Source organism: Rhagoletis zephyria, unplaced genomic scaffold, assembly GCF_001687245.7.
Source record: "Rhagoletis zephyria isolate East Lansing unplaced genomic scaffold, Rhagoletis_zephyria_1.1 Rzeph_scaffold_01374, whole genome shotgun sequence".
NCBI classification, from domain to species: Eukaryota; Metazoa; Arthropoda; class Insecta; order Diptera; family Tephritidae; genus Rhagoletis; species Rhagoletis zephyria.
Genome location: NW_016158458.1, coordinates 72251 through 98445, shown reverse-complemented (window position 1 = coordinate 98445; position 26195 = coordinate 72251). Strand labels below are relative to the sequence as shown.

Here is a 26195-nt window from a genome sequence, read left to right as displayed (position 1 = left end):
CAAATGGCTCAAAGTTGTCCACGTATTTTATATGCGGAAGAACAATTTTTCGTGGGAATGGTACGGAATTCGTGAAATTCTAATTATATTACCCAATGGTTTATTTGACCATTTTTTAATACTAAAGATTTTTTATGGGTTCCCCCATTACATTTTTTGGGGTTTTGTGGACCTATAAAAAAGTTAATATTAAAAAATATTTAAATAAAAAATTTGATATTATAGGAAATCTCCTAAAAGTACATGGATAACTTTGAACGCTTTGAGCAAGTTCTAAATATTTATTGATTTAAAAAAAGGCCTTAAAACTCCGACTTTACCTTTTTTTACCACCCTAATGCGAACAGCCCATTGCTCTTGAAAGTGGTTCTGATCGTCAACGATGTTTCGCTTTTATTTGTGTACTTATTGATATGAGGTATGCATATACATATGTATGTACAGAAGTATGTCTATTTGTGTTTATGAATGTATATAGACACAAAAAAATATAAATTTGTATACCTTTACCATCCGCGTAACCAGGAATATTGAGTCCATTTCTAAATATTAAAAGTACACAGAGAAAAAATATAACTTAAAAAACTTAGACGAAGTGGTATGACAGTTGAAGAAAGCGAAGAAAATCGTATTTCCGATTTTAATATTAAAATAAGCCTTAGACCTAATCCAATACCTCATTCAAAGCGTTAATATTTCAGCCTAATAAGTACCTCAGTATCATGCTGAAATTATACCAGGTGAACAAAGTTTTGACACTACCTTATTTGACAATTGGCCTTTAAAAATTTCTATAAGATAGCCGAATTTCAAGAAAACAAAGCTATAAAGCTCTCACTTGTTTCTAATTTCCCCATGCTCTGTATTCAGCAAAATATATTCAACAAAGTAGAAATGATTTCGACGGCTCTTTCTTCTTCTGAAATGTCAAACCCGTCAAATGTCAAATGTGTCAAATGTGTTAAGCATCACAATGGGAGTGGTACGCAATGGACCACTAAAACCCTGTGCTCTAGCTGACTAAAAAAATGTAGCTGTCCTGAATTCGACAGACAATAACTTCATAAAATATCTACAGGGAAACTGACGCTTTTCTCACTCTTTCCTCAATGTAAACTCCAAGTAAGTGACCCTGCTAAAAAGCTGTAGACGAAACCGTCAATTCGAGGGAAGAGGTGTAGTTACTTCCTAGTGGAAAACCAGTTTTGCCCACTTACTCAATTAAACAATTTGTTTAATGTTGTCAAAACCCATTCAGATATCGTAAATATAAAAAAAAAATGTTTTTATGAAGGTGGAACATATGGATGGATGGCTTCGAATTGAAAGTATTTGAAAGTCATACATGTACTTACTCATATACATACATATTTACATAGCATAAGTACATACATATTTGATCCCAAAAGAGGCGTCTCAAGCTTGCAGCAGCAAGTAGGTACTCGTATGATTGTTTGTGACTATAGCGATAAGCATTTACAAAAATCTGTGAGTAAACATATACATACACACACATACGTATGTAGATAAACCAATATAGGTCATTGAAGTTGTTGTCATGACTGATAATTTCGACAGCTAAATCTTTTGATTACATATTATTGTCTTTCAACATTACATGTACATATTTATGTAGTCACTAATGAGATCTGCAGCGAAAATAGTTTTCATGTGGGTAGCAGTAGAGACCACACTTGAATGTTTCAAATAGAAAAGTTAATAATCTTGCGAAAGTAGCAGCATAAAAGCATACTCCCACAAGCTTGTTTGGCCTAAGTATTTGTATGTTTGTACATACATATGTATGTAGCTTTGAAATGCTAACAACATGCAGCACAGTGCTTCCCTTTCCATATAAAATGTGGACAAAAATAGAATTATGGACGGATGCAAATGAAAATTGTTTTCTACTGGCGTTTGGTTTTCTCGAAACAATGTTGCATTTGTTCTACCAGGGCTGTAAAATTTCTCAGCATTTTCACTGGCGTTTTTGTTCTTTTCTCAGTATATAGCTTCTAAAATGCTTATAAAGTTGTATAATGTTGTTGACGCAGATGATAGCAAATTTGATAGCCTTTACTAATACTAAAAGAAATTTAAGATTGGCCAACTATATCCAAAGATAATCGCAATTAAGTGAGAGCATTCGGTTTGTTTTCTAAAAGATTATAAGTCATTTGCCAGAAAATCAAAAATCGTACATTGTTTAAAAAGTGCAATACATTTTTTTTTTTTTAATTTTTTCCAAACGATATTTTTTCTAAAAAATTTATAGTTTCCACCAAAATGTGCAGAAAAAGTACTAATAGCTCAGAAATTTGTGTTTCTCTATTATAAGCGTCACATGAGATGAGAATTTTATGAAAACTGTTAGCTCTAAGAAAAAGGGCAGAAATTTGCATGTTTAAACTCGTATAACTCTACAATGGTTACCAGTAACCATAGCAACAACATTGTGGAGTTTGAACAAAATGCTGATATTAAATTTTCTCCTGGTTGGCCCATGTGAAATTTTTATACTTTATTTTAAATTAATTTCATTTATTAATATAAAACCTTTTATATTTACAATAAAAAATTGGGAATCACGATTTTTTACCAATATTTCAACGAACCTTTGCAGCAGGGGTGTGAGTATTTAAAATATATAAAAAAAAAATCTTGTTTTCTTTTGGTACCCTTTGCCCACTTAACAAACACAACTAAATCCCACTTAAATACAGTTCCGGGTGTTTCTTGGGGGGAGGACGTTTGAATCTCCGAACGCATTATTTCAGAAAGTGCGCAAATTAGCAGCTTTTTATTTTCTCTTTCGGAAGCTAGAAGAACGTAGTTTTAAATAAAGTATTACAAGATAAAATATTTTTACTTTTATCATTCCTTTAAAATAACCATTTCTTGAAATTCATAAATTCTTTTTATTAAGGTTTAATTCTATTCCGAATTTTTATTCTTATACTTTTCTACTTCTCAAACATTTTATTTAAAAAAATATATTTTTGAAATTATTTTCGTGAAGAGCATAGTTATGCTCTGATTAAAATTCTTAGAACTAAATTTGCTAACTTTAGGGGCTTCTTGGCTTGGTTATTTATTTAATAGGAAAATTTCAGTTGAATTTCTTTACAAAAATGCCATACACGTTCACATTGCAGACAACGAATTTTTCGATTTTTGCCCACTAAGGCCGCACTGTGCGTAGGCGCCTTTATGCTCGTAGTAATCAATTTTTTATTGTTCTTAAATCTTTTCTAATAGATACATTTCTATGTATGTATGTATGTATGTAGCTTTCACTGCTTTGCTTGATTTCTTTGGCTTGCGTTAGTACCGGCTGCACAGTCAAGGCCACATTAACCCTGCTTTGAAAACCTACGTCTTTGAGACGTTTGCTTTTTAAACTTTTCGCTCTCTGCTTTGCGAAAAAATTTTCTAAAAAAAATTCATTTAAATATTGGTATCTTCTCTAACTCTTTTACTGCTACTAACTCGAGCCCTTACCACCAAAATAACGCAAGCGACATTTTTTAAAATTTTTCTTTTTGGTGCAAAAATATCCCCAGAGCATCTAGATTCATTTTTGCATCAGAAAGAAAAGTTCAGAAAAAATTTCGATTATTGTTAAATTAAACTCAAATAATAAACTACTTTATAAAGAAGCGGTAGTTAGACCTTACATATTTTCTCTGATCTTTCTATTGCCCTATCTTCGATTTTGTTTTCAGCTTTTCTTTGTTGACAGTTTTATTTTTATCGCTCGGCAACTTTCATATTTTTTTTCGTTTTCTGACAGTGTTTCTCCTTTTTTTTTACTTCTTGTTCGCTCTGTTGGCGACATAGCGCGCGCACTCACCTTCAGGTTCAACATCGCAATGCTGCAATGAGCACAGTGTCAACGAGTGCAACGCCACACCAGGCGCTGACTGCTTGACTGCTTGACTGCCGCCAGCCCAGACCGCCAATATGCCGAGTGCACGCAATGCAGCTGCCTTGCAATTTACAAAATTGTTTGCAACTTGCATGCAACCTCATGTTGCATTTAATCTAACCGCAAGTGCATATTTGTGTTGTGTTGGTTTCTTTGTAGAAATGCACTGATATATATACATATGTATCTGTACATCATTGCATGCATTAAATTTGCATTTTTAGTACCTATAGACATTCAAATGGCTGTTACGGAAAACATGTGATTTTAATTGGTTGTTTATTCCGTGATTTAGTTAGATATTACTTTTAATTATTAACCAATTGTTTTTTTATTTTTTTCCGGAACGTAAGCATTTTTCGTTGTGAAAGCAGTTGTGAAAGCTTCGCTGTTGTCTCAAAAAGTCCCCTGCAATGATAAAATATTTACTTGAAATGGACTTTGTACCCGCGCTGTTATCTTTACTTCTATGAGTACAAAGGTCTATCTTTTCTGCAGTGCTGGTGCACCCCAATCAGCTGCACATAAGGGTGCCTCACCAAAAAGTCACGGGGTTTTCACTGGAATTATTAAGTTTATTATATTATATTTCGGAAAAATATTAAGATTTATGCGGACCGATTTGAAAATGTCTCCAAAATTCGAAGTTTCATATATCTTAATAAAATTAGTTTTTAAAAATATTTTTTTTTTTTTAAATCACCTCACATGCTAGAAGAGTTTCGGCTTGGAAAGTCTGCATACAAATCTTTGAGCCGTTTGGCAACGGAATCAAAATAATGAAAAATTTTGGAGATACTTTAAAATTGGTACAGCTCACGTAAATCTTAATATTTTTTCCGCAATATTATGGCGAAAGTCATAAAATACATAAAATAAATTGTATAATTGCAATGGAAAAACAGTACCATTTTTTTTGTACCGAGAGTGATGCACCCTAGTGTATGTAGATACACACATTCACACATATTTTTACAAAGAAACTATTTGCATGATTCATCATTCCATTTGTTCTTCTGTTTTTCTTTTACATATGCTAGGAATGACACAATACGAACCAACCCCATCTGCGTTGTAGTTTTACTAAAGTCGCAAGGTATTTCATTTGATCAGAGAGGATATTTCACATTTCAGTATTTTTTCTTATTTTTCTTCTTTTTTTCGGAAACTGGTGATCTTCCGGAGATCGTATATATGTGTGTGAAGTCCTCAATACTGAGAGAGCCTAGTACCCTTTTGCGTTTCTTAAAAATGCTAAAAGTGTCTTATTTGACTTCCTTATAGTTGACTTCCTTATAATTAAGGGATGGACGTCTCCGGCTTCTATCTCGTGAAAATACTAATCCGGTGCAACGATCCGGAGAGATGTCGGTTATGATCAGCTAAACACCAAGTGTGCATTCTGAAATCAGGAAACTTATGTTCTTTGTATTGAAAACATAGCCAAAAAGACCGGTCTGTCTAAGACATCCACCGCTAACCAGTGCTCATTGTGTTCTGAGTTAACCCAGATGTTGAGCCTTCTCATGCCAGTTTCTCGGCTTATCAAAACGCCCCTTTAAGGCCTTGAAGGTGATCATCCTATTGAATACGGCTATGATGACCGCTTGGCGGTCAGAATATATAACTGAGAAGTCCGATTCTAAACCCTTTTAAAGGTTTATTCTGGCATAGATAAGGTGCGCTAGAATATCTGCCTAAAAAACTGTAGGTAATCTGTCCGTTGTAGTAGGAAGTTCGGACCTACATATGTCCCAAGATATCCAATCTTATAGTGTTTTCCATCTTTTACTCGTCCGTATATTAATATCTTGGATCAATCTTAGGTTTAACCGCACTTGATCTTTTACCTAGAGATGCCAGCAAATCAGATCTCCTTTCAGTAAGCTCGTATATTTTGTAATCCCAGGATCTGATGCTCCACGTCGTGAATATCGCAAATAAAAAACGAACATAACCGCACCATACTGAGCAAAAATATAGTAAAATGAGCAGCAGTTTTCTAAGTAATGAACCGCGTTTGACAACCGCACCGCTGCTATGGCGCTGACGTTTCCTTATGGCAGCTTCGCGGGAAACTGTTCTTTCAGAACGTTTCGAGTTCCATTATGGCGTCTTGTCTATATTTTACATGGTTTAGGGCTCATTTAAAGGCGTTCCCACCCAAGCGAATAAGTGGTTGAAACCTGGTCATCCATGAGATAGCGATCCACACCGATCGAGACGGAAACCAAGCGGCTGTTAGTTTCAGAAACAAAAGAGACTTAACGTCCAAGACTGATGGTAGTTAGTCTTTTAAAAATCGGGGTTACGCCGGAGGTCTGCCCGCTAGTGTTGATTTCTCAGCATCATCAAGTTCACGCGGAAAGTGTAGCGCCCACCATGCTGACATCGCGCGTTACTGTATTTGGTGGTAAAAAAATCATTTGTCGTAGTATCACATCTCTTCGCTACGAGTTTTCATCTTCGCTCCCGATTGCTATCAGTAATTCAGGCTGAGACAAGACTGTAGCTGTAACCTGTACGTAACTATGTAGGTATGCTTGAAGTGGAATACATATGGCATATATGTATGTACATATGTAAGTATGTATGCGTGCATCTGCATTTCAATATTCACATCCATGAAAAAATTAATTAAACTTCGCTCTCATAAAAATATTGAAATGTTTCATGGACAACGTCATTTCAGTTGTAGGCATGAAAACCAATGCATTTATTTGTATGGAAAAGTGAAATGTGCATTTCCAAAAAGTAAATATTTGCCAGAGCACAGACGCGCTTATTAAACTTCGTGCGCGCATATATCCATAGGAATATTCCTACGGCTCGCGCAAGCCAACATTTCGCTTTCAGCCACTCCAACTTGTGGTGCCGCGGTGCTTTGAACGATTTTTTTTTGGTCGCTTCTGTCGCCGCTACTATGGCAGCTGAGACGTGCACAAACAAACATAAATCCGTAAATAACTACATTTAAATGTACATACATACATACGTACTAAGTACATGCAATGCGCGTAGAAATCGCACCTTTTGCTTTGTGACCGACCACAGCTCTACGCCACCGCATTTGCCACATGCCATTGCATACTTTCTTCAGAGCGCCGTCGCCGCCATCGCCCCCTCCATCAACGCGGCGCTTAGCCAAATGCATAAATACGAGCCGCGTCGAAGCGCGTCGTTGTGTCGCAGCGCGTTCGGCCGTGCATTATTTGCATTCACCATTTGGTTTGTTTGCCTGCTGGCCTGGCCTGTTTATTTATTACAACGCGCCTCAATTTGCGGCTTGGTACGATTGCCGCGCGGCGTCTGTCTTGCATTTTATTTCAATTCGCTGCTTATTTTGTTTTCGTTTGGCTTGGATTTGTGGCGTTTGAAACGACGTTTTAGTTTTGTTGTTTTTTGTAAGGTAATAAGTTAAGGGGTGGCGGTTGAAAAGACGAAAGAGTTACGCGCCTGTTCATGTAGAGTTGACAATTTTGGCTTGTCGCCAACTTCTAGTTTTCTTCTAGTAAGAAAATTTCCTCTTAAAAAAATATCGTTAAGTTCATTGCATAAAAGACTTGGGTTCATCCATTTCGGCTCGTTAAAGTCAATTGCATACAATCTTTATAGCTGAGAAGAAAATCTTTTTAGCTGAAAAAAGTGCCAACTTTTGTCGACTAGTAAAATTTTTATTGTGGACATTTTTCAAGTCAGTTTTCTTTTTTTATCGGCGTTAACTGCATAAACAGACTGATAAAAATTTACTTAATGCGCCCAGTTTATTGCTATCTCCATACATTTTCGACAGCCACTACTCTTCTTGTTTAGTATTTGCCCAAGCTTCTAGGGAATGGGTATTTTTTGCGTATACTGCTGCATTAACACCTTCATACGATCCAAACCTTTGGTTCTTGAAGACCAAAATGCTCTTCATATCTGGTAAATACACCCAACCAGCTCTCCGCGGCCGGGCTTGATCCGCTCAGCCGGTATTCCATCGTCCGTACGCGTCCCCAGAAACTTTGCTGTTTCTATGCTACATTATTGCTGTTATCACATTGTCCTGGGGAGGGGCCTACAGTTTTACGCCGACTCCGAACGGCGATTGTATTTTTATGAGAAGCTGTTTTTCATGGCAGAAATACACTCAGAGGTTTGCCATTCCCTGCCGAGGGGCGACCGCTTTTCAGAAAAAAAAATTTTGAATCCCGCGTTGAGTACTGGCATTTAAATCATGAAGAAAGTAAGGTTTATTCACATAGGCTTAATGACCTTAAATGACTCTACAAGAAGTAGTCCAATGGTGTTAAATAACCTCTTCTTGGAGGCCATTGAATGCCGCAATTTCTTGAAATATTCGAATCGCCGAAATTTTTGCGCAATAAATCGAAGGTTTCGCGTGTATAGTCCGGTCGTGTTAAAACCAGATGTTGTCCAAATCAATTTCTTCCAATGTCGACCATCAAAAGCTGTTTATCATCTATCTACCGCTCGCTATTGACAGAGACGGTGGCACCACCTTACTTTTGGAAGAAATACGACCTGTTTGACTGTTTAATTCCACCTAGTCAAAACCCATACAAAACAGTCAGTTTAGGTGAAAGTAACGATTTTTTGTGAACAAGATGCAACCGGAAAACAATTACTTTCAGAATAAAATTGAACGATTTGTAAACATTGTTGAGCGGTATATTTTTGAATGATGAAATTTTAAAAATTACTGAATACATTGGAGAACAAAAGAGAGAGCATTTAAATATGGTTGAAACTTTATGGCGAATTCATATCTACTTACCCCTATTAGTAAAAAACCCTTTATATGTATGTAAGTTTCCCTTCCGTAAACTGTATTGGCCTGTATGCAGCTATCAAGAAAACGGTCAAGAAAAGATTGCAATTATTTCGTGTGTGTGTCTAAAGAATTTTGACGTTTTTGATACTTCACAGCTTGTTACCTCACTCTTTCCCCAAGTAATAATGGAACGGGCATATATTTCTGTTGCAAACCTGGGTTGCCTTGTACTCTTTTTTCACAAAAAAACTTTAGAAAACCGTAGTAGAAAGCGTAGCAAATTCCTTAAGAAATGCGTACTGCCTTAAGGAAATTTGACTCAAGAAAATTTCTTAGCCATTTCTTGTACGTCATTTTATATGGACTTTTTGCTTTTCTTGGGAGCTGCATACAGGCCTTATGAAGGAAGTATACATCGTTACCTTAATTCACAAAGGCCCTTACCAACATTTTTTTTATTTAACAGCAGAAGTAAAAACATTATCACAAACAGAAGGGATTTTCAAAAATTGGCATGTAACTCTGTGCTTTCGGGTACTAAAACTTTAACATTTTTATTGAAGCTGTATTTTATTATATCCTACCAAAATCTGTGAAAAACGCAGTTTCGAAAAAGTGTTGGTTAGGGTCTTTGTGAATTAAGGTAGCGATATGTACATACCCCTAATATAAAAGTTGAGGCTAGTTGTGATCACAGGTCGGTGTGGGACATTTTCCGGATACCAGCTGGAATCAAATTTCTTAAATATTTAAGTCAGTAGTGGAAGACAAGTTGTGTTTTATTTGCTTCTCTCGCAACATATTCTCTTCTAAATGTCCGTTATATCTATGTACTATATATGTATTCATATACAAATGTAAATACGAACTCGTAAATGTGCATTTGATAAATGACTTTTTTTTTACCACAAAACACAAATTTATAGCCGTTTTTTGTATCATACTTTTTATTTTCATTAATATTTCTGTACGTATGTTGCATATTTTTTTTGTTGTTTTACAAAATTTAAGCGTCACAAAACGTTTTGTTTAATTGGCAAATAAAATGTATTTGCATCAATACAGATGCACTTTTATGCCGAAACTATTCTGCTTAGAGTATCATGCGCTGGCGGATGAAATGAAATGAATGTTTTAAATCGGAAGTCATTTACATGAAATATGAGTCCTTTAAAATATTTAATTAAAACGAATTAAATTATGTTTGCAATTATAAAAAATAGTTGTAAATTACTAATTGTAGTTGTACATATAAGTATATTGATATATTGGGTTTAATGCGATTTTTTGTTACTTGCACATTATATGCATATTTAATTTAAAAAATTTAAATTATTTAATTATAGATATTAAATTTCCTAATGATATATCTCAGTATAATGAAATAAAGAAGCACGCAAATTTAAAATTTAATTTAAAACTATTACGACCTTTCCAATTGAAATTCCTTAATTAATAAAAATTAGAGCCGACCTCTACACCAAGCCTCTCAGACGCTCAACATTTTTTTATTAATAAATTAAAATAAATTTTAAACCAACTTCCCGATAAGCTCGAGACCTGAAATTTCAAACTTATCTCAAAACCCGATAACAATGTCAAGAATTACTTAATCTGCTAGGTGGCACAAGAGCAAAGGCATTTGAAAATCCCATTCCAATGGTATGATTGGGTTCCTAGTTCGTATTTTGAATTTTTATCGCCTACATGCAATGGAAAAACTCCAGAAAAAATGATCAGGTAGTTGGCGCGGGGTCGATATATTTTGAAAACCTACATATATGGTCTGATTTAGTTTATATTTAAATATATATAACCTACATGAAAATCAACGACTGCACAAAAATGTTGCCGATAGGTGGCGCAGCAGCCGATATATGTAGAAAATCCGTATTTATGATCCGATTGAGTTCATATTTAGAAGGTATTGAAATTAGCATATTTAGGTACAGATATCCAAAGAACATTATATACAAACCTAGTAAGCGTAAAAAAAGCCTTGACGTATTTCATTTTTTTTTCTTTCAATGCATATGTTTAAATAAATTTTTTTTTAACAATTTATTACCTTATTTTATTAATTTTGTTTTCTTTTACGCTAAGTTACCGAATACAGAAAAAAATACATATTTGTAGACCCAGCTATTAATATTGTTTCTTTTATGTATTTCAGATCCATAAATACATATATCGCGTGTTAGAAATTAATTCATCCGTGAAGTTAGCAACACAAAACTAAACTCACATTTTATAGGTAAGACACACTTATTTTGAATATCTGCACAAATAGTTAAAGTATATTGTTCAGTAATTTTTAGCAAAATATTTAGTTACCTAATGATAGCTCCAGATTTTTATATTCAATATCTATAATTACATTAAGTGTACATTTTTAATTTCGAAATTTTAACTTACCAACATGAAGTGGAGAAAATTATCAAACTCTTTCTCCCAACTGTAATTAACTGCAGTCAATGCACCAGTGATGGCAGTGAATTTGATGCCTCATTTGGAGATATAATGGCCGCTTATTCGACTACATGTAGTTGTGTATGTATGTTTGTATTTTTGGAGGATTATTACCAGTTTATAGTGCATTAATATGAATATTTCTACTATGTATAAGTGTATACTTATAGTGCATTAGGGTAACCAAAAGGAAATTCGTTATACATAAAAAATTAATATCGTAAACACAAAATTTTATTGCTGTACATAGAACGACGATGGCCCGTGACTTCCTACCGGAAGAAATGGGTCGGAGTGTTCCGAGAATGGCTGCAAACGAATCCTTCTCCTTGCAAATCCCTCCAAGGGTGCAACGGGAGGTTGCCACTCTCTAGGGTCCAATAAACATCTTCACGAACGGGTCCAAGCTGGACGGAACTCTCAACGGATCTTATGTTCAGACAGCCGGATCTCTGTAGCGTATTTCAGGTGGAGGTGGCTGCTAGAGGGTGAATATCTACTCTAATAGCCAAGCGGCAATAAGGACGCTGTGATCGAAACTGGTCCGGGAAGGCCTAACCTCTCTCTCAACCGCCTCGAAATTTTCGCAAATTAAGCTGATTTACATTCCATAGCACAGTGGCATCACTGAAAATTGTAGGGCTGGGTAGCTGGCTAGGCGGGGCACTCTCCCCTATTTAATGCAGGAATATATTAGTAGGTATGTTTGTTAGTATGGCGCATCTTAGTTGGAAAATTTAGATGAACTATGGAGGAAGAGAGAAGATGTTTTATTGCATTTTCTGGGGGTTTAGGCGGATCTTTAAAATATAGTTACCATGAAAAAATGGTTAAATAAACCATTGGGTATCTCCTGAGGAGAAACAGAGTTTGACTTTTTCAAGAATTACATTTCTACGAAAGGTTGTTTTTTTCCCATATCAAATAAATGTAAAACTTTGGGCGCTTTTAGCACTCTCTAAATATATTAGGGGGTGGCGGCATTAAAATTCCGACTTTACTGTTTTTTGGACCACTCTAATGTATATTTCATATGGTTGTAAATGTGCGATTTCTTGTGCATTCCATGTCATGACGCTGAAACACAATTGCTAATGTGAGAGATGCTCAATTAAATTGCTCTTTGGAGTCAGGCAGTCTTTCAGTGCCAGCGATGGTTCCACTAAATTAATTTTAATTAAATGTGCTGCTCAATTATTTTTCAATTTCGCTTGCACTTACATATGTATATACACTCATATAATATCTACGCGCATGTAACTGCATAGGAAAATCAATCATTGGCCTAGGTCGACATTCAACTTTTAAGCGGCTGAGAAAATTGAAAATCATTGGCGCGCATTAAGTTGTGGACATTTTTTTATTCCCAAAAAAAAAAATAGCAGCCCTTATGCAACTCGCTGCATTATATACCTACATGTTCATAAATGCACATTCACTAAAATATATAAAAAAAACGAAAACAAAATAAAAGAAATATGAATAAAAAAAGCACGCATACAATTCGAATTCATCAAAACAATCTCGAATTCAAGGTGAATTGGGTGCCTCTATTGGTTGGTCCGCCATTGCAATGCATTGGCGGGTATACTGTGTCGAAGGTTGCGTACACTCGAGCATTGTTGTTGTTGTGCTCAGTTCGCGTCCAGCCAACTGACAACTTTTAATCTACAGAATTTTCACAAAGACAGATGAACAAGCCTTCATAAAGTTATGCGTATTGAATGTTTGTTGAAAGATTATAGTACTTATGACAGTATATCTAAAAAGCTTTGAATTGTAATACCCATTGTAGCGGAAAGGTTTTATTTTCCCATTAAAGGGCTCTATATGTATGTATGTACATAAATATTGCAAGCTTGCAAACAAATGCTTTGTACTATGTAATAGTTCAAAATAAATAACTTCAATTTGGTAGGGAACTAAACAATTTTTTTATGGTACTAGAGCAAACCTTATTTCCAGCTCACAGTCTGCCTTGTGATCTCTGACCATTGGGTTAAGATATTTTCACGTTTCGAATAATAAACAGATTTTAGATTGTGCTCGCTACAAGAGATAAATGAGAAAAAATAATGCCATAATTGTGTCGTAAACATAACGCAGATATGTGCAATACAATAGCGGTATACACCAAAGTGAGTAACGTGGCATGGCAGTCTGGCAAAAGAGCAGATGAGCTCAAGCAACGACTATTGCCAACAGTTGTTGCTTGAGCTCATCTGCTCTTTTGCTAGAATGCCAGGCCACTACTAGTTCAATTTGGTGACTACCATTAATATTTAGAATTTTTGTACAAAAAAAAAAATATTGTATTAATTTTTTTTTCTGGGAAAGCGTCCACGAGAAAATCTGATATATCATTCATAATTCAATTTTTTTCTTGCTAAGATATGAACTTAAGTTATTTGTTTAAAATTTTCAATAATCTTTTATTTATTTTGAGTTTTAAACACATACACACATAATTTTTTCCTTAAATTTATACATATGTGTACATAATAAATATATGTAACATTTAACTGTAAATATAATTCCGTAACCAGAGACAATGACAATCAACATTGCTCTACTTTTTCCACTTAATCGCACAGTGAAGTTCAATTTGACAACATTTTCAACGGTCTATAAAAACTTAAACCATAAAAATAAGAATTTGTGCAAGATAACAAAACAAATAAACAGTTTAAGCATTCAACAAAGTACATTTTTTTTTGGATTCTTGACAAACAAAGATTTGGTGCAGTTAAAATACAGTTGAGAAAGATAAATACAAGACGATAGCCAAGACAATTCATCTGTCTGCCATTTGAGATGTGAGAAGAGCTAATCTTTATGTGACGACGACGACCGTGGTTCACATTTTATTGCGCGCGCAAAAGAAGTACCTGAAAAAACAATACATTAACACTTAAATACATAGGGTAACCAAAGAAATGGCAACGTTAACAGTACCTTCTAGATTTCGTTGCGCAATTGCTTTTATTTTCATCATTTGTGCCAAAGCCTTTTTCTCACATTATGCATTGTGCAGTAAATAATAGTATTTTAAGTGCTTTCTTCTACATAATATTATTTTCAGTTAGTAGGTACCCTATGTCATTGATGTTTTATTAACTTCACTTAACTCTATTACTTCTTCTTTTACATAAGCGAAAAGGCTTGCAGCATTTCACAAATAAATCATTAGATAAGCAGTTACCTGGGTAATTCACTTGTCCATTTTCGAGTGAAAGAAGATTGCGAGCGGCTATTAAAAGCCATTTTTATTGCAAAACTTTATTCATTGCCAATTAAAGCTGATTTATAAAAAGTCGGTTGTTTAAGCGAAATTTTGACTTGTAGTAGAGAGTTCGTTTAACTGTTGGTAAAATTTGATTAAAATTAAAAAAGAGCTGAAAAAGTACAATGGTTCCTAATTTTCCAACAATGATATACAGTGACTCAAACATATGACCACGTGTTGACTTTTTTTTAATATTCATAATATTTTTCAAGCAAAATTTTTTATTTATTTTTTTATCTATAAAAATACCGTCCAAACTTAAAAAAAAACGTATAAATGTCATTTTCAAACTTATACAAAATTTAGGAAAATTCAACAAATTTTCATCAAAATTTCAAAAAAAAATAAAAATTTATATATTAAGTGCAATTTACAAAAACTGACGTTGATTTTTTTCAAATTTTGTTGCTAACGTGCTCCTGCATTTTATTTCATAAAAAATTCATGCTTATATGGAAAAAATCCGTTACTAAAAAAAAACGTTATCAAAAATCAACGAGAATTTTTTGGCGTTTGCCACTTGCACTTCATTGAAATAAAATTGTATGAGTTATAATAATGCATACCCAAAAATCTTACATATATTCAGATTAAAAAGTTGAAGTTTTGCTGAAAATTGTTTGAATTTTCCTGAATTTTGTATAAAGCTTTAAACTGTGGTTTTTATGATTTTGGCTAAAGGTAAGACGGTATTTCCAGAGAAAAAAAAATATTAGCTAGAAAAAAATTACGAATATTTAAAAAAAAAATCAACATGTGGTCATTTGTTTGAGTCAATGTAAATAGTAGATCAATACTCTCCTTATATACAATGAAGTATTATCAGTTGTTATTTTGTGCCCCTTTCATTTTCAGATACTCATGCAGACCAAAAATTTTCTCCCAATATATTTATCAACCGAACGTATTGACCTCCGCGCACGCAGTAGCTTGTTGCTTTTACCATTTTAGCACATATCGCAATCATTTATTACATTTAAAAGCAGAAAGACAATGAAATTCACTCACATGTCTTGCGCTGATATTTATCCTTTTATGGAAACTTGTCGTATTTAAGGACTAAATAACAGTCACAGCGCTTATGCAATTCACATATTTTTGTAGTTGCGTTTTTTGGATATATTTTCTTCCTTATTTGTTAACCTGTATTTGTAAAAAAGTTGATTGTCACTTTGTACATACGTAACTATTATAATCGTAAGACGAATATAAACGCATTTCGAAGGTCTGTTCCAGACAAATAAGGTCAGAGCAAGTGTTTTAATAAAACGAGTGTTTATATAATATGTAGTTAGTTTTAATATGAGATAAAATATAAAAATAAGTCCAAGTAGTACTAAGTATGTATATAACTACTTATTTATACTCGTAATACATATCGCTCGTTTGCTGGAAATAAATGAACAATGCAGAATGTGGTTCCCTAAGAATGCCTTTTGGGCAGAGCTGGGTAAATGCAATTACATTACAATTACAATTACATTCCTCAGTAATTGTAATTAGGATTCAATTCCTTTAGCTCACAGCAAAGTAATCGATTACTTTTTCAATTCCTTGAAGTAATTTCAAATGGAATTGTTTTTTTCTTTAATTCCATTACAAGGAATTTCATATTGTAATTGGAATAAATTACGTGCTAGTAATGTAATTTCTTTTATTTCAATTCCTTTGAAAGGAATTGAAAATGTAATTTATTTTTTTCCAATTCCTTTCAAAGGAATTGAAAATGTAATTGATTTTTTTTCCAAATCCATTCCTCAAAGTAATTTAAAAAGTAATCGAAAAATTTATAAAAAAAATTTGTTTACTGTTGAATTGCAATAGCTTTGTTAAATTTCTTGGTTGCTAACTGCCTTGAATAAACAACTTATACCTAAGTAGTATTACTAATTGGACTTTAAGAAAACTGAATAGCTTAGACTGTAGCTGTTCAGTTTATAGGGTAACGGTTAAATTTTCCAGATCCTACCGCGAACGCGCTTCGCGGCAGATGAGACCCATAAATGTTGCTGCCTTGGTATCCTGCGTTACAAATGAGGATAGAGTCCGCTTGAATTACGAGCCCTGTGGGACTGGAGATCCTACCTCCTAAGAGTTTTATAAACAAATTTCATTGCTATGGCTAAATTTTGATGATAACACTGTAACGACGCTAAAATTACACAAAAAACGCCGAGAGACGTAAAATTAATTTTAAGTAGTATGTTACGGAACTGTATACCGTTTTTTTTAGATAAGGTCATTTAGTCAAGTTATTTTCATTTTAAGTTTTCATTGCGAATGAAAAAAATCAAACTTAAACATAGTCATACGGTCATGTACGATATGGCGTATGGGTAACATTATTTCCTGCTAGTATTTTATACAAAAAATTATTACACTTTCACTTAACCCTTGCAAATCACAATGGGCTATGATCGGGCCTAAGTGTGCTGGCGCCCTCTGGGCCTAGCAGCCACTTCAACCTAACCCTTGCAAACTTGTTTATTTATCCATCGATTTTCATCGGTAGTAGTGTTTTAAGCCGCAAAACAAGCAGATATTGGCTAGTCTATACTAATATATATTTTGAAAAGCATTTTTTTCTGTTCGCAAAGCTCGAGAAAGGCCGTACCGATTTTTTTGAAATTTCGGAATATACTGCAGACTTTCCACGGATGGTTATAGGCTAAAAAAAGTTTCGATATTGAAACAAATACAAACCGAATTTTTCAAACTGCATATATTTGTGGTAGAGGACTAGAACTGGGTATGGTGATATATACATATATAAGACCAATTCCATACTCATGGAGAAAAGTTTGCATGGTTGAAGAATGGGGCGTGGCACCTCCCATATAAACCGAACTTTTCATATTGCATATTTCTGGAAGTGTTCATGGTAGACTGTAAGCCTTTTCAAAACTCTTTAGTTTGACACCCACATGCCAACATTTCATTTACTTTATCAATTTAACTGAGTTACAATTTCCAAATAGGTGGCAGCCCCCCTTAAAAATATTTCCAACAGTTATCTTTCTTAAACCTCTTTAATTTGATACCCATATTGTAATATTTTATTTATTTTATCAATGTAATTTAGTTAAATTTTCAAACAGATGGCAACCCTCCTCAAACATATTTTTGGCAGTAAGCCTTCTTAAAACTCTTTAGTTTGACACCCACATGGCAATATTTCATTTTTTTTAACAATTTGACTTAGTTTAAATTTTCAAATAGGTGGCAACCCTCGTCAAAAATGCTTCCAGCGGTTATCTTTCTTAAACCTTTTTAACTTGATACCCATATTGTAATAATTCATTAATTTTATCAATATAATTGGGTTTAAAAATTTTAAAATAGGTGGCAACCCTCCAAATTTTTGTGATATCATTGATTCTGGTATTATACCGAATAATAAAAAAAAAATTATTCAAATCGGTTCAACCGTTATCAGGTTTTGATGACTGTGACAAACGAACACAACATTTTTATATATATAGATATACATAGAAGATGTCCAATGTGTGCTTTCGATTTTAATCTTTGACCACAACGTTAATTCCACATTGTACATTCGTGAATGAACTTTCAGTTTCTCGATTACTTTTACAATTCCTTTGAGTAATTGAAAAAACTAAAGTACTCTTGCAATTCCAGGTAATGGAATCGAAAAAAAAATCAATTACATTTTCAATTCCTTTCAAAGGAATTGGAGAAAAAAAATTACATTACTAGCACGTAATTTATTCCAATTACAATATGAAATTCCTTGTAATGGAATTAAAGAAAAAACCAATTACATTTGAAATTACTTCAAGGAATTGAAAAAGTAATCGATTCCTTTGCTGTGGACTGAAGGAATTGATTCCTAATTACAATTCCTTGTAATCTGTAATTGGGAGTAATTTGATTCCTAAAGGAATCATTACGACCCAGCTCTGCTTTTGGGGTAATGGTTTTTCACGAGAAATTCGAAAAATTAGAAAAAATCTACATGAAAAAGTAATTGAATTCTTCTGGAGTATATTTTGGAAGCAACAAAGTCCGACTGGGATATAGCTATTTTCCAACCGTATTGTTCACCAAATTGAGAATCAGGTATGGAGATCAAAGGAATATCTTATGAACTGTGGTGGCACTTTCCCAAAGGTTTCGTATTGCAAGCAATATACATATGTATGTACGTAATATGCAAGAGTTTTTTTCATTTTTAGCAAAAGCTAATAAAAAAATTATTATTGCTCACTTTTTGCCAAGAAAATCTTTTTGAAAACCTCAAAGATCAAACAAACAAGAAATGCTCCTCTTGTCCAATGAAAATAAGAAACGACACTTTCAATGGCATTCAAAATTGACAAGTCGCTACCAAAAAGAACGTGCGATATGTATGTACATATGCACATATATAATCTCAAACTGGTTTCTAGCTAGCTGCAGCTGCCCAAATTTGCGAATTCTATACTTTTACCTGAACACAAGTTAGGGGATGACTGTGATTCATTTTGCAAGCGTACCTGCTATGTAGCATCTGCCGCACCTGAAGAGAAGAAGACGAAAAAAAACACAATGCAGACAATAATGAGACAAAGATATACCTACTACATACGTTCGAAGGAAATTCGATAAGCCAGTGGTTTTTTGAGTAAAAATTTCGAGTTGGCTGGCTATATCGTAAGAATATGTTAAGTAGGTTAGCAGTTCCTCGCTTAAGTTTTGGATGATGAAGTGATTTTTTTTTTTTAATTTTTATCAAAACTGAATGAATGAACATTAAATAAATGGCGTATCTTGCTCAAAAAGTTTGTTGTTGTTGAGATTAAAGTGGCATTTAAAATTACTAAATACGTAGGAAACTTCAAAAGGCATGGACTTACCAAAATGCCCTCGTATGCTCGTTTGTATGTCCCGTAAAAATTCCCTTTTTTTGAGCTACACTATCACAAGAGGTATTAAAATTTGCATAATTTTATACATGCTAAAAAAATGAAAAAAATCACAATTGTGTGTCATTAAATTTTTCGTAGAAATGGATCCTTAAAAATCAGTATTTTTCAATCGACAAACTCTTTCCCTTCAGGAGACTTCAAAGAACAATACCTAATTGTTCATTTAACCATTTCTTCAATAGCCAAAAAAAGGACTTCCTCTTACCTATTTTTTTTTAACCATCCTGAGCTGCTCGTGAAACCTAACAAACCCTCTAATCGAGTTTCCTTAAGCTTTCTAAGAAGTGTCCTTGCGTGGAAAGTCCTAGAAGGATTCTAAGCCTGGCAGCCACATACGGCGCAGGTATGAAGGATTAGTCCAGCCATTGCCAGCTGCTTTGGCCATTTCCTCATCCTGTGCTGTCGGGGACGGTTTTGCGCTCTGAAACGTTTCCTTTAAGTGCGTCTCAAATTATTTCTAACACAATCGTCCGCTTCACCATTTTTCAGAATACCAGAGCGTCTCGGATTATTTCTGACCTCATAAGGACTTTGGTGGCTGCTTGACTGTCCACAACGAAGGCAAGTTCAGATGGAGTCAGGTCGATCATGCTGATCAACACTGCCGCAATGTCAATGGCATATATCTCAATCTGTAATACACTGAATTAATCTGGACGTCTATGTGAAAGAGCGATCATCGGCGAACAAGTCAATCAGTCTTCCTCAGCAGATGCAAGAGTGGTCAAAATACTTACATGCGAAAATAAAAAAATCCTCGTAGCAATCTTGGCTGGAAACAAAATGGTTTCTCCGCGTGATTGTCTCTGAGTTTGGCATAGTAGTATTTATAAATTATTGGTTTTTTATTGCTTTATTATTATTTTTTTTTGAAAACAATAAGGTAGCGTTTTAACTTCATCTGTTACCCCTCCTAGTTTTTCTTCGATCTCATATTATTTTGGAGATTTTTTTCCACAGTTCACAAAACTGTTTATGCCACCAGTTTACACGCCAGCTAAGCAACTTTGCTGCAGACTTTCTTTTCACTTATGTCGTTGCTTTTGAATTTATTTTCAAGCCGTCTCCCCATCTTCTCTGCATTCGTTTGCTTACGAGCGCCATGGTGTGCTGCTGCATCTTTTCAGCTCCAGCTCCAGCTCCATGCCCAGCGCCAGCTTTCTGCTTGCTTGCCTCTATTCTCCTGTTGCGCCATTGGCAGCTGTCGTTATTCTTCTATTGTCGGTAAACGTACATATTTTTGTATATATGTATTAGGGATGTTTCGAATGCTAATGCGAATTTTCGGAATGCGAATGTTAGGAATAACATTAAAAAAGCTTGTTCAACTTAAGTCATCGTTTTTATTACTTAAATTTTTTTAAATTACTAAAACACTGAACGAGTGCTTAACCTACACAGGGTTTTAATGTAGTAATCAAAGGGGGCATATAATTTTGCTGCCTTTTTTCTCATGAGGCGATTTCTTAGAGGCTCGTATAACGGCCGGCTGCACTGAACAATTGCTCACTTGGAACGCTGGCGGATGGAGCGCAAGATCTGTCAATTTGTCGTATTTTAGTTTAGTTTTCCACCAATCGAGGGGATTTTCACCGAGATAAGCTCATTCTTCTTTAAGATAGGCTTTCAATTGAGCTTTACTTTCACATTTTTTAATGTCTCCAGATTCTACATCCGAGTCTTCGCTTTCGCTGGAGGAATCTAAAGTTATTTCTAAGTTGCTTATAAGACTTTTAGCAGTACTTCTTGAAGGCCGTTCAATATTGCTTGATATACCACTTAGCGCCTGAAGCTAAAAGCCGGTTATTTTCCACACCCTGGCTAGACAGACTTAGAGCCATTTCAACAATATTAGAGTGAACTCTCTACCCATGTACACATTCGCATTCGCAAAACATTCGTATTATTTGATGATGCGAATCATTCGCATAACGAATGCGAATGCAAATATTCGCAACATCCCTGGTATGTATGTAAAGAAAATACATATACATTTGCTGCATTTCTAAGAAACCTGTTAGCTGCTGTCGATAATCCGTATATAATTCAACAAAACATCTGTGATTTTTTTTCTTGTGTTTTTTATTATTCATTCTTTGTTGGTTTTATGCTGCTGCTGATGATCTCCTGAAAATCGTATTTTCAGGCTTCACTTGCTATTATCTGCAGATTATTGGTACTACATATATACATACATACATATATCCTGTTCAGCTAAGTGAATACGGTACAATTGCGCGAGTATGCCATACAAACATGTTCGTTTGTATGTACATATTTATTGTGAAAAATCATTCAAGTAATTAATTTCATTTCATTGGATTTCTTTTATTGGTGTTACGCTTTAAGAGAAAGGTGTTGCGGTGGAAATTTTATTTTTATTTAATGCATTCACATGGGAGGATACTACTCTATGAGCTTAGCTATTTGAGAAAATGAGGCCCACAAAAGATGAGTTGCTTATAAATTTTTTAAATGGCTTTTTATTTCTCTAAAGTGGTGAAAAGATGAATGATTTAAACTACCAAATAGCATGAGCGTGGCTAAGGAACACTTAGAATCTTGGGAGATTGCTGGAAATGTACTAGGGAGATTGACTCGGTTTCTCCAAACCGGCCTTTTTGAATATTTTTATGTGTTTTTTTTTAAATCTTAATTTTTCCAATATCGAGTAAACCGGATTTTTATAATCGAATAAACCAGGCATTACTTAGTTTTTTTTTTATATACCAGAAGCTAAAAATTGTAAATACTTATTTGGTTGAAAATGGAATTACATAGAACAATTTATTATCTGAATACCGTAAAATTTTCCACTGGAGAAAATTACTTAAAAAATTAAAAACAAAACCAAACGAAAATTTTTCACTGTGTTTTTTGTTGTAGCAGCTAACTAAACTCTGTCTAAATCAGTGAATCGACAACATGTTGCCTCATTCTCATCTAACGGCAAGCTCGGGAAAAGGTCAGATCCGACGGGGTTTTGGCCGCTGAGAAAGCGATGTTAGATGAGCTGATGTGAGTGGGCATGTGAAGAGGTAGTTGTGAAAAAGTATCGCAAGCCTTACGAATTAACTCGAGCTCTTCGTCTGCGATAGGTGGCGTTGGTCTCCGTTGATGGAATTCAAGGGAGAGAGTTGACGAAGGTGTTGACTGACTCTCGATGAATGACTTGTCATCAAAAGACCTTATTTGCATAGTCGGTTTGGTTTAGCGGATGCTGTATCTCCAATCCCAAGACAGTCGGTTCTACATGCGCGAGTTTTTCCCGAATTTTTCACTAGTTTTTTTTTCAGTTGTACTTGTAATCCAAAATGACTTGCTGATTTTTAAACTAAAGCTAAAACTATTTTTAGCAGTCATATTGTAATTTTGGTTTGATTTCTGGCTAACCGTGAGGGTTACTGTGAACAAAATATGTAGGAAAAAATTTGTTTTTTTTTCATGACGAAATGGGGAACTGTTTTTGTTTGCAAATCTCCATTTTTCGGATAACCCCAAACCCGGTTTTCGGAAAAAGGCGAATACTCGAACACCCTAATATGTATATATGTACATACATATGTACGCACAATCTCATGTACCCTAAATGCAATTCGAATGCACTCAATTATGCGATTACTAAAAAAGTTACTTCAAAGAAGGCTGTGGTTGAAAAGAACTGGTCTCCGTGGATTTATGGCTATTTGTTATTAGCTTTGATTGATTACATTTCGAAATACAATGGCTGAGAAGACAATAAAAATTGCCACCAGCAATCTGCATTAATTTGTCTACTTTTGTTGGCAACGCCCGAATCATGAGAAAACAATTAATTGCCTGCCCTCTTCTGCATGGCAGTGTGTGGATAGATTCCCAAATGCAAACATATTCACACATGCATACATACATACATATGTCTCTACTCTCGCAGATGTGGATGTTTGGACGTAAGTGATTGCGTGCAGCGGTGGTTTGCTTTCTCAAAGTGAAAACTTTGAAAAAAAATGGAAAAGCTAGATTTTCAGATCACATTCTGAATCGATATTAAAACACTTGCAAGTAAATATAACCCTTGAATCCGGACTCAAAATTGTGTAAGCAGGCCGAATGATCTTACGTCTTTGTGGGTTTCTTATGCGATTTCCAAACAGGGAAAAATAAAACGATGGTATTCTGACAGGAATACAGCTCAAAGATAGATAAATCAGTCATCGCTAGCATCAGCTGCTCTCTGATGGGTTGCTGGGCTCCTGGATTCCTGGACAAAGCAATGTTGTAGGAAACGAAATAGCCGATGGTTTGGAAATGCAGACTAGTGAGGCTGATAACTGCCTACTACTTCTGAGGGAAATTGACGAGAACACCACAGACCCAAAAACTGACAAAATTAATGTTTTTTGGAACAACACTGATAAAAACGTACCGAGCTTGAATTCCAAAAAAAATTATTTTGCTTAAGTTTAGAATGCAGATCTGCAGAAAACCAACAAGAAATATTCTTGAAAAGATACTTGGCCGTTGAAGAAATTTCTTTTCTTTTCCATTTTTTGAGAGCTGGATTCAACGAACTCGAAACACATAGTATGTATCTATTTATGTATGTATGCATATTTTTTATTTTAAAATTTAAAACCACTTACATACAAAAACCCATTTATAATTTAAAAATGAAAGTTTTGTACAAAAAATAACGATAAAAAATCTAGTTAACGATCAAGAGATCATCTAAATATGTACATATGTATACACACTTTAAAAATCCATTAAAAGTGTTCACGGACTACATTTCATCCGATATAAATATGTATACACACATTAATACTAAACCCCTTCATTAAGATGTATTGTGTGAGCTCTATTACTTTGTGTTCGTTTCCATTACAACTGTGTATCCATTATATCTAATTTCCCTATATTATACAACATTATAAATGTGTAAAATTACATGATACTCCATTAGATTGTGCTTAGTTTATTTGAAAGAGTTTGTATTTCATGTTAGGGTTGTCCACAAATGTGAAATATGTAGTAGCATTCAGGTAACTCAACGCTCAATAGTCCTTTTTTAGAGCAACAGAAGCCAAATAAACATTTTTTATAAATTTTTGCCAGTCTGCCTGTCTGTCTGTATGTTTGTACTCGCATCTCTCGAAAACTAAGTAATGCATGAAATTGAATGCAGTTTTCACCGATGTATTGTTAGAGATCTGAGATCTGTTTGAAAATTGCAGTTTAAGTATATTGATAAGATAAAGTAAATATGACAGCCAAAAGAAAGCGATTTAAGAAGGCTTAAACTCGTATATATTTTTGCTCAAGGTTGCCACCTGTTTGAAAATTTTAATTGATAAGATAAATTGAATATTTATTGCAATATGGGTATCAAACTGAAGAGGTTAAGAAAAGTTTACTGCCGAAAATATTTTTCAGGAGGGTTGCCATCTGTTTGAGAAATTGTATGCAATTAAATTGATAAAGTAAATGAAATATTGCAATAGGGGTATCATACAGCACTAAAACACGTTTAAGGTGCCGGGTATTCACTAGTCAAAATCATAAAAATCAAGCGCAACCCTAGTTATGTGCATTCATACATACGTACATTGTATACCTATTACTATTAAGTATATAGCATAAGGTTAAAAAATCACATAATTAGCCATTTGTGCTCATAATTTTAAATGATCGCCACTTAAAGCAAATCTTTTAACTTTCTTCTTCAGCTGTTTCTTCCCACAGTCAGGGTTTGTAGTTTTGCCTAGCCGCGGTTTTATTAAAATCAAATTAGTTCGAGTTCCCGCTGCGTTGCACGATTTTTTTTTTAATCATTTTGTTCCTTTGTTGTTAAATACTTGTTCGAAGCGCCCTTTTATTTGGACCTTTTTTATAGCTTTTGGGTGAATTCAGCAAACTTAGATTTTGAACAAAAGGCGCTGCTCATTTCTGCTGAAGATGTGCTTTGGTCCTCTTCGAATTTACAAACAAAAAAAATCTCTGATCAACATGAGACTGTTTATTGAATATATTGCATTTTTGTTGATTCCCTGACTTACATGGTTCATTCATCGCTGCTGAGTTGAAGGATCCTTTCACATTTTTTTTGCTGCGTTCTTTAAGCTGGAAAGAGCTGCGCTGAAGCACTGTGAAAATTTGGTCAATGGTAGTCCCGCCGCAGTTTTCGCAGATCTAAATATCTTCTTGTGGTTCGCATCATTTGCAATCGATGTGGTCGATTTATGCCATGAAATACGCTGGGAAAATAGGTGGCATATGGACAACAGAATTTAGCAAATTTGTATGCGAACAGATTAAGGCTTTAATAAGTAGAATAGAGTGGACGACTAAGTAATACATATGTAGAAGAGTTCTGCCACAACGGCACCGCTTGCAATACACAAAATATTTATTAATTAGTACTGTTTGTATTTTTTTCCATGAGCTCCCTCCCGGCTACACTCGACCACCTATGTATGTACATATATACATAGCTCACTACCATATACATACATTTTTGTATATAAGTAAAGGTGTTTTCTGTACCTTCTTGTGTAAGACTATGTATGTACCTACATAAACTCGCTTATATCTGTTAACAAACTGCACAACAATGCACGACCAACAGATTTAATTCCTGGAATTTAATCAAGGTGCAACGTCTGGCAGTAAGAAGCAAAGAGGAGCATAAAGGAAAACGCTTTGTGTTTTGACTTCGTTGTTGCCTGCTATTTGATGCGATGAAGCGATGCAGTTGCTAATGATAAAATCAACTGCTTCATTTTGTGAATGTACATATCTACATATGTACAAACTTTCCTTATACTTACT

At 34.5% G+C, this 26195-nt stretch overlaps 1 protein-coding gene across 2 annotated transcripts in view; it reads left to right on the top strand.

Moving 5' to 3' along the window:
* RhoU (ras homolog family member U) overlaps positions 1 to 26195 on the top strand; it is a 97500-nt gene that overhangs the window by 4707 nt on the left and 66598 nt on the right. For both annotated transcript variants that reach the window (XM_017617250.1, XM_017617249.1), the window contains exon 2: positions 10879 to 10959. The gene's annotated coding sequence lies outside the window, so the exon portion shown is untranslated. The remainder of the gene's footprint in view (positions 1 to 10878; positions 10960 to 26195) is intronic.